The sequence below is a fragment of the Silene latifolia genome, chromosome 3, assembly GCF_048544455.1.
Source record: "Silene latifolia isolate original U9 population chromosome 3, ASM4854445v1, whole genome shotgun sequence".
Classification (NCBI taxonomy): Eukaryota; Viridiplantae; Streptophyta; class Magnoliopsida; order Caryophyllales; family Caryophyllaceae; genus Silene; species Silene latifolia.
In genome coordinates, this window is record NC_133528.1 from 53,467,463 (window position 1) to 53,484,068 (window position 16,606).

Sequence of the window (16,606 nt, forward strand, 5' to 3'; positions counted from 1 at the left end):
GTTTATAAAGGAATGGATTTAGAACCCCATACCATTATGGGTTCATATTCCAATCCATTCCATTCCATGCTATTGAACCAAACGCCCCCTTAATGAATTCTTAACTGATAGAAACCATAGTTTATTAGGCTAATTTACAAATTTGTGCTTGTATTACATTTTTTGTTAGTTATTTTGCAGACAATTTAGTATCAATTGAACATTTTGCTATATAGTCTAATTGCTCTTCAATCTTCGCTTTTATACCTTTGCTGGCTTGCTACTAGATTACCTTCGATTGAATATGATTGTATGAACGAATTGATCAAGATTTTCTATTCAAATTTGTTGTTGTAGTGACTTAATGTTGCTAGACGGCAATTATCTTTTGGCCAATTTTTTAGGTGAGGCTCTCATATATGTTCATGAGTTGTGGATGATTGATGTTGTTCATGTTACAATAACGGTTTTGATTGATTGCTTTGGGCTTTGTTGGTCTGTTTTAGGTCCGGTCGTGGTCTCGGCAGATGGTCTTTGTTTCTGGTTGGCTTTGATCGTAGGCTTCTTTTATGCAGCTCGATGATGATTCTTGTCTATAGTTGGTTTGGAGGGTGATGTTTGTCCCTTCTTTGTGTTTGATTTTTACTGGTATTGTTGCATTAAGCATTATGGAAGAGATGTGTTATGATTGTTTAAGAGATGGGGTGGTCTGTGATGTTGGTTGGGTGAGTCGGAAGCGGCGGTTTTCCTCAATCATAATGTTGCTTTGTTTAAATCTCCTTTGTTTGTTTTTTCTACAAATAATCCCGTCGTATGGGACATGCTTTTCGCTAGGTAATAATATTTGTAGCTTTTGTGTGTCTGTGATAGTGGTAATCTATCTGGGTTATGTTGTCTTCTCCCAAGAATGTACTTCTTGGGTGTTCATGGTCAGGGGACTGGTTATAGAGTTCTCTCTTTTCCTTCTCGTCAATCTCGCCGTCTCTGGTTGCTGTTGGCTCGTTGGTTGTTGTGAGCGTTCACTATGGTGTAGGAGAGCGATCTCCATCGGAGACATGCCTTCGCGGTTTGTTTTCACCTTCAAATTTCTACGCTCTTGTGGCGTAAGTGCACCTCGTGTTTGTCCCATGATATTTCGATTGGATCAATGGCTTGTGGGTGACGATCGTTTTGAAGATGATTTGGGTGAAAAAGCTCGGCTCCATTCCACCGTACTCCATCAACATGTTCCTGATACCCGATGCAGATATTTCACTGATCGCAGTTCATTAGTAGATACCTATAGTTCTATGTTTTATCATGCTTTGTTTTATGTTGTAGTATATCAACATGGTTCAGGTTCGCTGAACCATGGTACTGGAATGTAAAACTTTGTTGCACTCTTGTCAAAAAAAAAAAAAAAAAAAAAAAAAAAAAAAAAAAATAACGGTTATACTTTGTTACAATAATGATTTTCTCATGTTACAATAACGGCTTGCCCGTGTTATAATTATAGCTTAGCTATGTTACTATTCCTTGAAGCTTCATGGTATGATTCTCTTTTTCTAATCTTATATGTTAGTGAAATTTATTTATATTTGAGATTTTTCTGACTTATAATATGTACAATCATACAGAAGAATTTCAGCGTCGTTTATGCTATAAATGTGGTTTCACTTGGTGAAACTTTTCAATTCATTCACACTGATAGATTCTTAGTGATGTAATTTTCCATCCAAGTTTTTGGTTGATGGTACTTGAATGTATGTGACTCGTTTGATTAGTATGTTATAATAGTACTGGTGACATTGTGTTATTATAATGATGTAGTTGTGTTACTTTAATGGTTTAAGTGTGTTACTGTAACGATGTAAGTGTGTTACTCAATGACTATTTATTTTAATGGAGGTTTAAAAAAAAAGCTAGAGTGTCATGGATATGAAAGTAAGTCAGCCTCATAATCCTTATACAGGAACAATCAAGCTATTAGCATTTCATGGTTTTCTACGTGATATACTCCGTATATATTAATATCTGTTGCTCATGTTCTTTCGAGGCAAGGTCGTCTTTCTCAGTAGTCACTAAAGCAGTTGTGTGCAGGGGCGGATCCAGCCCAAGGGCTGTCTGGGCTGGAGCCCAACCTATTTTTGAGGAAAAAATTAATAGATACTAACCTGTACAAGTAAGGCATCAATCTTGTATTGACTCAGTGGTGAAGTATTGGCTTCTACTCCCCAATCTCATGGTTCGAACCCACCAAAGGAATTTTTTTCCTAATATTTAACCCTATTAGATTTATCAATTTTTAATATTTAACCTATTAGATTTCTCATGATATGTTGCTTTTCTTTGGAATTTATATACTTTGCATATAGAATTATAGATTTTGACACATTACAATAGACCCTTTTGTTCAATTCTTCTATCCAAGTAATCAATTAGTGTAAGAGGAAGTTTACTTATGGTTTTTTTTTAATTATTCTTTGCGGATATATTAGTTGGCGGAAAAAAAACCATCAGAGAGAAAAAGTAAGAAGGGAAGGAAGGAAATTGAAACTAGGGGAAGAGAGCAGTGACATTATTTCGAAGGATAAAATTGAGAATGTATTACTTATCTCGGTCCTTTTGTGTATAAAATTAAATGTGAATAATTTACAAGGGCAAACGGGATAAATATAATATCGATAAAATTTCAAAATTTTAAATTTTGGACTCGAATATCACAAAAGTAACACGTAAAAAAAATTAATGGTGAAAGCGCTATAATTATCAATTTCAAGGCTGCTATTACATTTCAGAGGAAAAACACTATAGCCCACCGTATATCTAATTCCTGGATCCGCCTCTGGTTGTGTGTGTTATTCTTATGACTTAGTTGGGTTAATCTAGTTATAATACTATGTTATTATGATGGTATAATGTAATTATGTTACTTTACTGGTATAATTGTGTAATAAAAATTAGTCCCTCAGTCTCATTCATTTGTTTACCTTTTTTTATTATTTGTGAGGGATAGTTTAATCAAAGGTAAACAAATGATTGAATCAAAGGTAGTAAATAATAGAGAAAATATACTAAATAATGAAATTGTTTTTAGTCACAAATTGATGAGTCGTGCTATTTTAAAGAGACTCGTAATATCAACTTTGGTGTCATGGAGACACCGAGTTTAATTTTGTTGATCTTATTACCTGTTGGTTAGTGAGCATGCTTCTATTTCAAAGAGTCTGCATATTTTCTTTTTCTTCGTAGATTTATTTTACTATGAATAATTTTGAGTTTATTTAGTTTCATATTAGAAAGGTATGCTGGCCAAGGAAATTGTTTAACACTTCATTAAGCTTCTTATAAACTTGACCCTCAAAGAAGCTACTCCACAGGAAGGTGTTCTTTAAGACGGTACCCATTCATGAATCTGCTCAGTCATACCTGGTTGGCTGTTTGAGGACACCAACCTGTGTGCCATCCATGCTAAGTTTTTCACCATCATGTCTGACGAAGCTTGTCATAGGGATATCAAGGGTAAACGCGAGTGAGCATGTTGATGTTGATACGAGTGTCAATATGAAAATGGCTTTTAAAGGGCAACTTTTGTTGTAATTTGAAAGTTGATTAGTCTCAATTTATTATCTCAACAATTAAACATTGTCTTGAGTACTTCTAGGTAAACAATTAAAGAAGTGTAATCTTCTAGCTCCATTGCAAAAGAAATCCGTAATTTTGGTGTGTCAACATGTAAACTTTGTTTGTAATATATTAAAGGCTATTAGCTCAAATGGGAGAACAATGTGCAAATCTTGCACAAAGGTATGGGTTCGAATCCCGTATAGCCTAGTTAATTTAAGAATCTAGTGGCTTAAACATAAAATACAGTAATATTGAAAAGATGACTAAGCCAAAATCATACTCATATGTGCATAATTGAGGACGAGGAGGAGATGCTCAGGCTTAGGGTGTACAAACATTGTGAATGAGCCACTGGCAAAAAACACTAAAACGAGCTAAGGATTACAATTTCATTTGCTGCATGAAATCCAAACCACTAGATGGTATGTTGAAATACTTAGGGTTTTATTTACTACTCACGTGACCCTCTGTATAAAGGGCATTATTTGCATTGTAAGGGAATTCTTCCTTCGTGGAGACCCTTAGTCTCGACCTTTGTGGCGTAACTAGACATGATACAGAAGCTCAATTGTGTTTTGCTGTAGCAGTAGTTTGTCGAGTAACTAACACAAGTTAGTCTTTAATGCAACCCTAGTATGTCCTTAGAGTACACAAATTAGCCTTTATTGTAACACTAGTTTGTTTTTAGAGTAACACAAGTTAGTCTTCATTGTAACATTATTATGTCCAACACAAGTTACTCTTTAATGTAATAGTAGTATGTCCTTGGAGTAATACTTCCTCCATTCCATTCATTTATATACATTTGCTTTTTGGACACTATTCATATGTGGGGAGAATCATCGATATATCTTCCGATATATAACATAAAAAATAGTCATGTGAGATCATGTTTGAATTGTCTTCCCGACTACATTGTGAATATCAAATTTTTATAATTTTTATTAATCTATATATATATATAAAAGAGAGTTTTTTCGAGCGATCTGAGAGCGTCCACATCATCAAAAATCAATTTAGGAAAGTATAATTTTTAATGAAAAAAATAAAGTGGAGAATCTTTTAATTATTATAATATGTATATTTCCTAAATTATATTTAAGTGATATTTCCAATTTTTATATCAACCTTTTACATTTCATTTGGCAAAAAAATATCGTTAAAAAAATTATGAAAATAATATAATTAGTTTTATGGTAAAAAATGCTATCATCAGAGTATAGATTTCATATTCTTTGCACATATTAAAGATGGTGTACTTCGTAATATGTAAAATTGTGTACTTTTTAGTATGTTTTGTCCCACATTGGAAAATAACGTAGGTGCGGTGAATATGCTACATATAAATAGTAGAATTGTCCCACATCGAAAGATTAGTACAAGGTGATGTGATCCTATGATTATAAATAGGAGGCATATTTGGAACTTATGATCCACCCAAAAAAAATTGAGTCTCATAAATAATGTTTTAAAGAGCTCTTAAGATTTTCAATCATTACGATATGATATAAAAAAATAAAGTGAAAATCGTTGGGAACTACCCGGGGAAGAGTTAAGAACATGAGCAAGAAAATCAAAAAATACAAAACTAAAGAAATAATGTCGGTAAAACAATTATGAAAATAATATTATTTGATTTATGGTAAGAAATGCTATAATTAGAGTATGTATAGATTTCATATAATTTGCACATATTAAAGATGGTGTATTTTATAGTATGTTATATGTCCCACATTGAAAAATAATATAAGTGTGACAAATATACTACATATATATAAAAAAAAAAAGAATTTTCTCACATCGAAATATAATATGAGGTAGGTGATTCCAAGATTATAAATAAGAGGCATCCTTGGAACTTAGGCATCAACTCAAAATCATTTGAGTATCTTAAGTACTGTCTTGGAGTGCTCTTAAAAGTTTATATCATTATATTTTCTACCTATTGATTTTAGGGTTATTTCATAACAATAATCCATCATATTGGTGGTCTGCAACAATCACTCCATCCTATCAATAATCTCAATTAAATCCAACCTAAGCACCATACCTTCTAATAACGAACCAGCTGATTTTTTTTTTAAGTTTATGTTGGAATATTTGATAGTTTTTGGACAACCTAACTGATATATGTGAAGTTTATGTGTAATATTTTCAAGTGATGAATCAAGAACTTAGTTTATTTGATACACATAAACATAAAAAAATATCAGTTGGTTCGTTATTAGAAGGTATGGTGCTTAGGTTGGATTTAATTGAGATTATTGATAGGATGGAGTGATTATTGCATACCACTCATAGGATGGATTATTGTTATGAAATAACCCTTGATTTTATATGTCCAACATTTAAAAAATAATGTAGGTGTGGTAAATATACTACGTTTAAATAATATAATTAGAATTGTGTTAAAAAAAATTATATCATTAGAGTATAGGTTCATATCATTTGCACATTTTTATTATGATAAAAAAAATAGAAAACAAATGTATGAATATTAATAGATAATATAGTATTTACTTATTATTAAATCGGGTTGGATGTCGAATTAGGTTCAAAAAATATGGTGTACTTTTAAATATGTTATTCGTCTCACATTGAAAAAGAATGTAGGTGTGATAAATATATACTACGTATAAATAGTTAAATTGTCCCACATCAAAAGATTATCATAAGCTGAGGTGATCCCATGATTATAAATAGGATTTATCCTTGGAACTTAGGTATCACCCCAAATATATTAATCTCTCAAAGTATACTTATTATATAAGAGACTTTAAACATAATCTTGAATTAAATGTTAAATTTTTAAAGTTGTAACATTTTTTTAGGTGGGAGAAAGAGTGATAAAATGGTCAGTATTATAACGAAAAATTTTCATGATACCCTCGAATTTTAGTAGATTACACATAATACCCCTAATTTTAAGTTTCTACATATAATACCCTTGTGTTTACTTTATTTTCATAACACTATTACTCATATGAGTAACTAGATGAGTAATTGAGCATGCCATGCTATTTGTGTTTTGTTATTTAGGTATTAAATGTTAGTTTATTAAATAAATATGGATTTATGAATTAGATAATGAAGTGTTTGTGTAATAGATAACAAAAGAAAAAGACGTCCCAAGTCATAAGAGCAATGGGCTTATGACGGAAGTTGTCAAATGGTATTCTGAGAAAGAAAAAGGTGAACACAAGGGTACCATTTGTAGAAACTTAAAATTAGGGGTACCATGTGTAATCTATCAAAGTTCAAAGTTACCATGAGAAATTTCTAATATTATAATGATATAGTTAATTAAATTTTCATTTAAAAGAGAGAGATATTCGTACCCATAAAACAATAAAGAGGGAATTATTTTTTAATCGTTATTTTATTGTCACACCATCAAACTTAACGTCCATTTAATAACCTTTACATTAGGGGGTACCATGGGCAAAAAAATGGAACCTCAAGGGTACCGTAGGCAGATTCTTAAAAGTAGGGGTAACACGAAAAATCTGACAAAATTAAGGTGTACCACGGAAAATTTTTGTATCTCAATTATGATTTTTTTTTTTAAGAAAAACAACGTACAAATATTAATGGAGAGTACTTGATCATATTATTAAATTTAAATATAACTATTAGATATAATGAGTAGCAATTGTCCGTATTCGGTATTCAGGATCTGGTTGGATGTCGAACTTAGTGGAAAAAAGATAGTGTAATTCTGAGTATGTTATTTGTCCCACATTGAAAAATAATGCAGGTTTGATGAATATATATTATGTATAAATAGTAGAATTGTCCCACATCAGGAAAATAATCCAAGTTTGGTGAATATATTACATATAAATAATAGAATTGTCCCACATTGAAAGATTAGTACAAGGTAGGGTGATTATATGATTATAAATAAGAGTTAACTCACGTATATATTAATCTTTTATTTTTTTTGAAAGAGATATTTTAATAATATGTAAAACAATCATTAGACATAGAATGTAAACATTAAACCCTTATAACGTTTTTTTTTTTGCATTTATAAATAAGTTTATTACCCCGTTGCAACGCACGGGCATTCAAACTAGTATGTAACTAAAGATATGAACAAAAGAAAACGAGCATGGATACACGTGTATAAAGCAAATGTATAGAAATGAATGGAATGGAGGAAGTACAAGTTAGTCTTTAATATAACACTAGTTTGTTCTTAAAGTAACACAAGTTAATGGTCTTTAATGTAACACTAGTATTCAATAGCCAACATGGGAGTCGAACCCACATCTTGTGCATTGCACAATGCTCTACCATTTGAGTTAATTGGCTTTCAAAAAACAGTAAACACAAGTTAGCCATGGCCAATTAAGGACGAGCAGACCGTCTATGTGACATCCATGAACCTGGGGAGGAGCTGCGTTTCGTACACCGAGTACTCAGAACATCTCCATGCTTAAGCAAATAACATAAGTATGAGAATGAATTCTACTTCATGAGACTCGCAATCTGACACTTGAACCTGACGAAGACTTGACAACAAACAAACAAGGATGCTGATTAGTTGAATCCAAACTGAATCCCTTCTGAACTAAGCATCGTTACCATTGAAATCCTAAATTACATTAAATTTGCGTAGTATAAGACATAATTACTGTACCATTTTTCAAAATAACATAAACGACCTTCGTGTCATAATGGATAAGCATAGGCACTGGTCAAACCCGAAGGTGCCAAAAAAAGAAAAATTGAAAATCACAAGACTTGAGGGTGTACCTGATTTATTGAATTCTGAGGGATTTCATACTTCGCCGCAATAAAGGCAAAGACCTCTTTACTGACTGTGTCTTCTCTGCAAAAGTCTTGACTGGAGTAGAGGAGTGGTTACATCCGAGGTTTGATACATGAGATGTTAGGAGCTATTCTAAGTTGCAATTGAAGGTGAGGAGTATGGTGAAGATGGCTAGATGGTATATGATATGGCAAGCTCGGAATAGGTGTAGATTGGAGATGCAGTTATGTCATCCGAGGAAGTTAGCTTCCGAAGTTCAGCAATTGGCTCGTTCCAGAATTCAACATTTGTGTAATGATCCTATTACAAGAAGAGATGCTAATTGGTTATTGTTGCTTGACATTAGAGCACAATAGCTGATTAGTTTGGAATTATTGTAAATAAAATGTACTGATTGATTAACATTTGAGCTATGAAATATATAAAGCTCACATTCTACCCAAAAAAAAACCTATAGAGAAAAAAGATGGAAGCATTCAATTTTGAAAATGATTCAGCTTGCCTTTGTAATGTTATTTATATCATCAGCCTCAAAACGAAGACATTCTAAGAAACCAAGGTATCCACAAGTATTGCTGGAGATAATTGGATACAGAGATGTATTTCAAAACAATGCACGAATATTTTGAAAAAGGATCTGCACATCACAAGCCGACAAAAAGAACTGGATACTTCTATAAAACATCCCTATACAAGCGAAAGCAGAAATTATGCAACAGTTTCTAACCGCTTGGTATTCCAAGTAAACGATTGTAAATTTGCTTCTACTTTAAGCGTCATGCTAACCTGCAATAACAGGATAGAGATGCTCATAAGTTACAAGTTCTTCAGGTCCAATCATACTGGAAGTAGAATAAGAGTCAACAAATCGTGTTACAATAACAACAAATTTGTGCTAAAATAACAACTTATAATGTGTTAAATAACAAATAAATTACGATGATTGAGATAAGAAACTAACAGCATCAACAACAAAGTTAGATAAAATTCGAGTTCTGATGCTGTTCACTAACACGATCGATGAGTAAGTGTTACAATAACTGTACAAATATGTTACAACAAAACCATCATATGTTTACAATAACAATAAATATGTATGTGTTATAATAACAACTAATACTTGTTACAATAACAACTTATATGTGTTACAATGAAAGTAATTGGGGATTCGAGGGAATAAAGAAGAATCGACGATATTACTGCGATGATTTGCTATGTTATTCCGTAGATTATCAGTAGAAATCGACGATTTATTCTTTTGAATCAAATATTCTGTAAACCTATGATCAACTGTGTACAATCGACCGAGCATGGAAATATCCAAATATCAATCAAACAAAAAAAATGCAGAAATAAACATTTATATTCAACTAAAACCCATACAAATCCAGTAAAGGTAAAAAAAAATAGCAACCTATACAAATTAAAGCTCTAATAAAATTGAGAGCGACAAAATCGAGTTATGTAAATCCAATGATTTGCTATGTTATTCCATAGAGTAAGAATAGAAACTAACGATTAAAACTAACCTTTACACATTCAATGTTTTTATCAGGCAACATTTCTTTATCATCTGAAGCGTAATACTGGAAACGTAGGATCAAATTTGTTGATGACATTAACGTGAGTTGTTGATTAGATTCAGGAGAACTAATGAAATCGAAGTTCGTCACCTTCATCTGATACAATTTTAAGATTTTTTTAGGGTTTTTTTTCTAATTTGGGGATCGACTGAGATAGAGAGGCGTGCAAGAGGCGAGAGACAAAAAAATTAAAAAGTGAAGAATGAAGAGGACGTTTAAGGTGTTAGGTAAAAGTTAGTGAGACGACGTGGCGCAATCTAGTGCGTCTATCTTACTAAATCATACGGTCTATAATTATAGGACGAACTCATTTAAAACACTAGACTCACCGGATCCTGGCTGTATATAGATAGGATCTTGTGAGTTTGGTTTCTTATGGTGAGTTGTGAGTTTTGGGCTTTGAAATCTCAGCCACTAGATTATATTAGAGATGAATGGCCAAGATCTAATCTTACCTGTCATATATAACCACTGTCATTTATTTATTTTCTCTTTTTCCTAGTGTTACTTTTTTTTTCCTTTAATTTTTTTATCTCCTTTTTTTACCTCGTGTTATTATGTTTTTTTTTACAACTTTGATTTTTTTTTTCTCTTATGTTTTTCTCTATTTTTCTCATTATGTTACCTTTTTTTCTTTTTCTTTTTACACAAGATTTTTTTTTACTTGAATTTTTTTTACTCTTATTTTTTTTACCTCGTGTTATTATGCTATTATTGTGCTTTTGTTACTTTGATTTTTTTAACGACTTTGATTTTTTTTCTCTTTTTTTTACCACATGTTATTGTTATTCATTGTTATTGTGATGTTATTCTAACATTACTTTGATTTTTTTACGACTTTGATTTTTTTTTTTTTTTTTTTTACCACGTGTTATTGTCTTTGTTATTCTCGTTATTCTCTTTGTTATTGTGATGTTATTCAGGTGTCACTTTGATTTTTTTACTCTTTTTTTTACGCATGTTATTGTGCTGTTATTCTGGTGTTATTGTGATATTATTCCGGTGCCACTTTGATTTTTTTAACGACTTTGATTTTTTTTCTTTTTTTTTTAACCTCATGTTATTGTTATTCCGCTGTTATTGTGATGTTATTCTGATGTTACTTTGATTTTTTTTACGACTTTGATTTTTTTTTTCTTTTTTTTTTTACCACGTGTTATTGTGCTGTTATTCTACTGTTATTCTGATGTTATTGTGATGTTATTCCGATGTCACTTTGATTTTTTTACTTTGATTTTTTTTACTACTTTGATTTTTTTACCCTTTTTTTTACCGCATGTTATTGTGCCGTTATTCTGGTGTTATTGTGATGTTATTCCGGTACCACTTTGATTTTTTTTACGACTTTGGTTTTTTTACTCTTCTTTTACCGCATGTTATTGTGCTGTTATTCTGGTGTTATTGTGATGTTATTTTGGTGCCACTTTCGTTCGGGAATTTTATCAAACACCTTATATGTACTCACACTATTGCTTTCCTGGGAATAACTCGTTAACCGTGAGGACAGATTCCTGTTATTATATCACAGTATCAGTCGCGAGTCGGCCAGTCCTGATAATTTCCTGTTCTCAAGTTCATGTATTACCAGAACTCATCACACTGATGATATGCAGAAACAAATCAAACAGAAACTTTCTGACATGATTAATGCAATAGAACCACTGAATGTCTGAACAACCATTCACTCTTAAAACAAATTCAAAAAAACAGTTGCATAAAACTAAAAGTTCAGAAAACAAGAGATTTTGCCTTCACCTTGAGTTTTGGCTTAGTAACTGCTTTCTTCGGCTTAACAGCAGCAGGCTTCGCCTTCTTCACCTTCGTTGGCTCAGCTGCTTTTGCCGCAGTAGAGCAAGTTGCAGGAAGCTTGTAAGATTCTTTGACCTTGACTAGACGACCAGAAGCAACAAATTTACGCAAATTGACGATTAGAATTCTACAAAAAAAAGGTTCCATAGCGACGGAAAACTCCGTCGCAAATATGTCAATCCCGTCGCAAAAATAGATCTTGCGACGGAATTGCGACGGATTTAACCCGTCGCTCTATTTCGTCGCAAAATTTGGGTTTGCGACGGGAATTCCGTCGCTGCTAAATATCTGCGACGGATCAGTGCATCGCAAAAACCCGTCGCAAAAGAGGGATTTGCGACGGAAAATCCGTCGCAGATCACTGTTCATTGAAGGCCACGTAGTCACTAAAGTCAAGCAGGAAGTCAAAATCTGCGACGGAAAATCCGTCGCAGATCACTGTTCAAATAGGCCACGTAGGCACTAAAGTCAAACAGGAAGTCAAAATCTGCGACGGAAAATCCGTCGCAGATCACTGTACATATGGGACACGTGTCCCCAAAGTCAACATAAAAGTCAAACCTTGCGACGGATTTTCCGTCGCTAATTCCGTCGCAGGGATGAAATGCCCAGTGGGTTTACAGCGCTTTTCCAGCGCCCAAATTGCTTTGAAAGCAATTACATATACTCCCGGTGTCCTACAAACATACAGAAAATCCAGCAATTGACAAATTCACAACTCGTTCAAGACGAGATTTCCAAACAACGTCTTCGCATTAACTTAAAATAAAAGGTTTACAACCATTTAGTACAATAATTGTTCAACAAAGAAAGCCAAATAAGTCCATAAACTACGAGGTAGGAATGATAACTACTAATCAACAAACAACTACATCAATACACAGGAGTGGGAGTAGGAGTAGGCCTAGCATTGTCGCCACCATCATCATCAAAGTCATGTCTAGTTTTAGATGGACCTCCGAGGTTACAAGTTTGAGTGGTAAAACCTTGTTGGCTCAAGAACTCCTCTATTGCCGCAAGCCTTTGAGATTGTTCGGCCTCGACTTGCTTAAGTCGGGCATTCTCTTTTGCAACTCTACCAACATCCTAAATTGGCTTTCAACTAAACTAAACAATTCTAAACATCCTAAATTGGCTTTCAACTAAACTAAACAATCCTAATAATACTAAGCATCCTAAACTAATCATAATTAATCAAAACAATAACCATAAACCCTAATTAATCAAAAGTAAAATTAATTAAACAAACCTTATATTAATTAAGAGAAGGAGACAAAGGAAGGAGAGCGGCGCGAGGAAGGGATCAGCGCGCGCAGAAAAAAAAAAGAGAAAGGGGAAAGGAGAAGAAAGGGGAAAGAAGAAGAAAGGGGAAAAGGGAAAAGGGAAAGGAGAAATAGGAGTGATTTGGGAAGTAGGGTGGTGGTAGGAGTGGTGGTGGTGGGAGTGGTGGTGGGAGTTTTTGAGGGAGACGGATTTTTGGGATTTTGTGATTGAGGGAGACGAAATAATTGAAGAGTGATAATGAAGGAGAAGGATTACGCTGCAGCCCGTATAAAGAATTCCTGCGACGGATTTTCCGTCGCAAAATTAAAATAATAATAAATTCTGCGACGGAATTTCCGTCGCAGGAATAAAATAATATTTTTTTTCCAGCTTGTTTAGAGGTGTACAGCTGGACACTTTAGAAAGTCTGCGACGGAAATTCCGTCGCAGGAAAAATATTATTTTAATGCAGCGACGGAATTTCCGTCGCAGAGTTTAATATTATTTTAATATAGCGACGGAAATTCCGTCGCAGACCTTCCCGCCATGTCAGAAAATTTGGCGGTATGGGAAAATAGGGTGCAACGGAAAGTCCGTCGCAAGTCCGTCGCAGAGTATTAGGTCCGTCGCAGTGTCCGTCGCAGGTTTAAATTTGCTACGGATTATTATTCCGTCGCAGCGTGTCCGTCGCATCGAGACGATTTTTTTGCAGTGGAAGCTTCAGGAAGTTTGACGGAAGCTTCTTCTCCTTCTCCTCTATGAATTTCTAAATCGCGTATTGACTTGAGCCGTTTCTCTCTTTCAAAGTTGTTATTGCATCCTTAATCATCTGAATTTCAACCAAACATCAACTAATCAGTCACAATTAAATGAAAAATGCAAGAATTTGGATGAAAAGCTTGTTTATCATCTGAATTAACATTGATGGGGCATATTCTGCACCGCTGACCAAGTCAACATATTGAGCAAGGTCAAGGGTATCCACAGCAAAGTCAACGACTTAGACAGTCTTGCCGATGGAGCCCATCGGCCTGTCACCTGGGTCTCGGCCAGACAACTAGCCAGCCGGGACACAAATCCGCGTACTCATATCCAAGACCCTCGGCGAGCCTGCCACAGGTCCATCGGCTGAGGGTACAACGGTCTTTTCACCTGATAGCCACTTGGCCACTTGGCCACTACGTGACAAAAGGTGAATGCCTATAAATACTCCTCAACCTTCATTGAGGAAAGCATCCACAAATTGACCTAATAACCACTATTCATCTGGTAATATCTTCCTTATCTCTCTACAATATACTCTTAGCCAAGTTACAACAACTTCTCTCTAAGTTCACTGACTTGAGCGTCGGAGTGAGTACGCTCGGCCAAACCCGAGCCCTCAGTTTGTTCATCGTTTCAGGAGACTGCAAGGAGGATTCAAGCAAGGACATCATTCTACTAGCTACGAGTGGTAACAAACATCTGCTCTGGAATTACACCCGGAACAAACATCAGAACATCAACTAATTAATCACAAACTCAAAAATCGAATAAAACGAACTAAATTGAATGAAAACACTTTAATAATCTGAATCTCCGCCAAAACAATCATTTAGTCAGTCCCAAATCATCAAAAAACGTATGAATTTGAATCAAAACACTATCTATCCGTTTCATTAATTCCTCCACTCGGATCCTCCACGAGATCCACCACCTCCATATCCTCCATCGTAACCACCGCCTCCTCCTTCACGACGATCTCCATCGATAAACCCTAAGTTACGAAGCTCCGATTCCTTGACTGAGTTCAACTCGTGATTAAACACCGAGTCATGCGAGTTACAAGAGAAGAATCGGGACGATGTCGTCCAAGAGAAAGGTAGATAACGGAGGAGAAGAATCGGGACGATGTCGTCCAAGAATCGGGACGATGTCGTCCAAGAGAACGGAGGAGAGAGAACGGTGTTCGGCGGCGGAGATGAGTCGTTGTCGCCATTTTTGAGAGAGAGAGGGGGGTATAGGCTTTGATTTTTATTTGGCTGTTGTCATTGTGTTAGATTTTTTAATCTCAACTTCTCAGTTTGTTTTACGCGATTAAATCTCAGCCCTTCAATTCTTCTTATTTAATGGTCTAGATTTTCCAAACTCACAACTCACCGTAAGAACCAAACTCACGAGATCCCGCCTCTATATATATATATATATATATATATATATATATATATATAAGATCAAGAGAGTCCACCTCTAAAGTATGAGTCCATAAGTCCTCTATTGAGCCATTAGATGAGGGAGATGAAGGACTAGGATTAAAACAAAAAAAAAGTGATTAGTAGTGTACATTTTCACTCTCTCTCTACCCACCTTAATTATTCACTAACCAAACTAAATTAACCACTAATTCAATATATATATTTTTCCTCTCATCCATTTCTCTCTCATCCCACACAATTTCATTCCATTTCTTTCTCAAAACACCCTAATAATTTTATTCCTCCTCTCTCAAAGAAACCAAACAAAATAAAACCCAAAAAAAAAACTCCCCTCCACCACTACCGGCCTACCCGTCACTGTCCACCACCACCGTTACCTCACCACCCCACTGCCGCCGCCTCCTTTCACATCGCACCACAAACACCACCCACAACCGACACCACCTCCTTACCTTCGCCAACACCGCTCACCTTCTCCGCCTCCCTCCTCCTTTTTCTGCCGCCTACCTCCTCCGCCTCCCTCCTCCTTTTTCTGCCGCCTCCCTCCTCCTTTTTCTGCCGCCTACCTTAACAAACTCCACCCAACAACACCACCTCACCCCTCGCCACCACCCACAACAAACAACACCACTCGCGGCCACCACACCACTCACGGCCACCAGACACTCACACCACGACCCGCTTCAGCGCCACCATCCCACCACGACACCACCTCCTCTTATCCCTCCTTCCACCTCTCCTCCTCTACCGCCGGCCTCTTCTTCTTCTTCTCAATTTTTTTTTTGCTTTGTGTTTCACCGTTTCTAGATCTGAGTTCTTTTTTCTTTTTCTTTTTCTTTTTCGGTTCCTTTATTATCTTGTTCACGTATCTACTTTTCATTATTACTTTTGTTTTATTTTGTTAAAGAAAAAAAAGGGTTTTTTTGATTGATTTGTTCTAAAGTACGAGTAATTAGTTGTTACTGATTATAATGGACGGAGATCTGATGTTTGTCTTTTTTGAACTTTTCTCTGTTGTCAAGGTTGTTGGATTTGTTGGATTATTATTAAAGTAGTTTTGACTTTTTGCTGCTCAATTTTTAGGCTGATTAAATGATCAAGTAGTTTTTTTTTTTCAAATTTCCTTCGTCCTAAATATGGTCTTGTTATATAAATTTATTTCAAATTTTATTTTAGATCTTGTTTAATTTTGTGAGATTTTTTTATTTTAATCTTAGATCTAATAAAATAGATCTATTAAAGTTTGTTGATTTTAATCTTCTTGTAAAGTTAAAGTTTACACTCATCTCTATTAAAGTTACATTTTTTGTATTAAAACTATAATTTTCTCTAATAAAATAACATTTATTAAAGTTACAATTATTTCTATTAAAGTTACATTTTTCTCTATTAAA

General features: G+C 34.5%; 1 long non-coding RNA gene and 1 pseudogene across 1 annotated transcript; both read right to left on the reverse strand.

Annotated features, from left to right (window-relative positions):
- Nucleotides 1–7,752: 7,752 nt before the first annotated feature.
- On the reverse strand, nt 7,753–10,116 carry LOC141646088 (uncharacterized). The gene is made up of 4 exons (XR_012545331.1): nt 9,892–10,116; nt 9,090–9,148; nt 8,347–8,662; nt 7,753–8,102 (listed from the first exon to the last, which is right to left on the reverse strand). It is a non-coding gene; the product is annotated as an uncharacterized LOC141646088 (long non-coding RNA).
- A 1,557-nt stretch (nt 10,117–11,673) lies between these two features.
- LOC141649080 (histone H1.2-like) lies at nt 11,674–13,861 on the reverse strand (annotated as a pseudogene).
- Between the last annotated feature and the right edge of the window lie 2,745 nt (nt 13,862–16,606).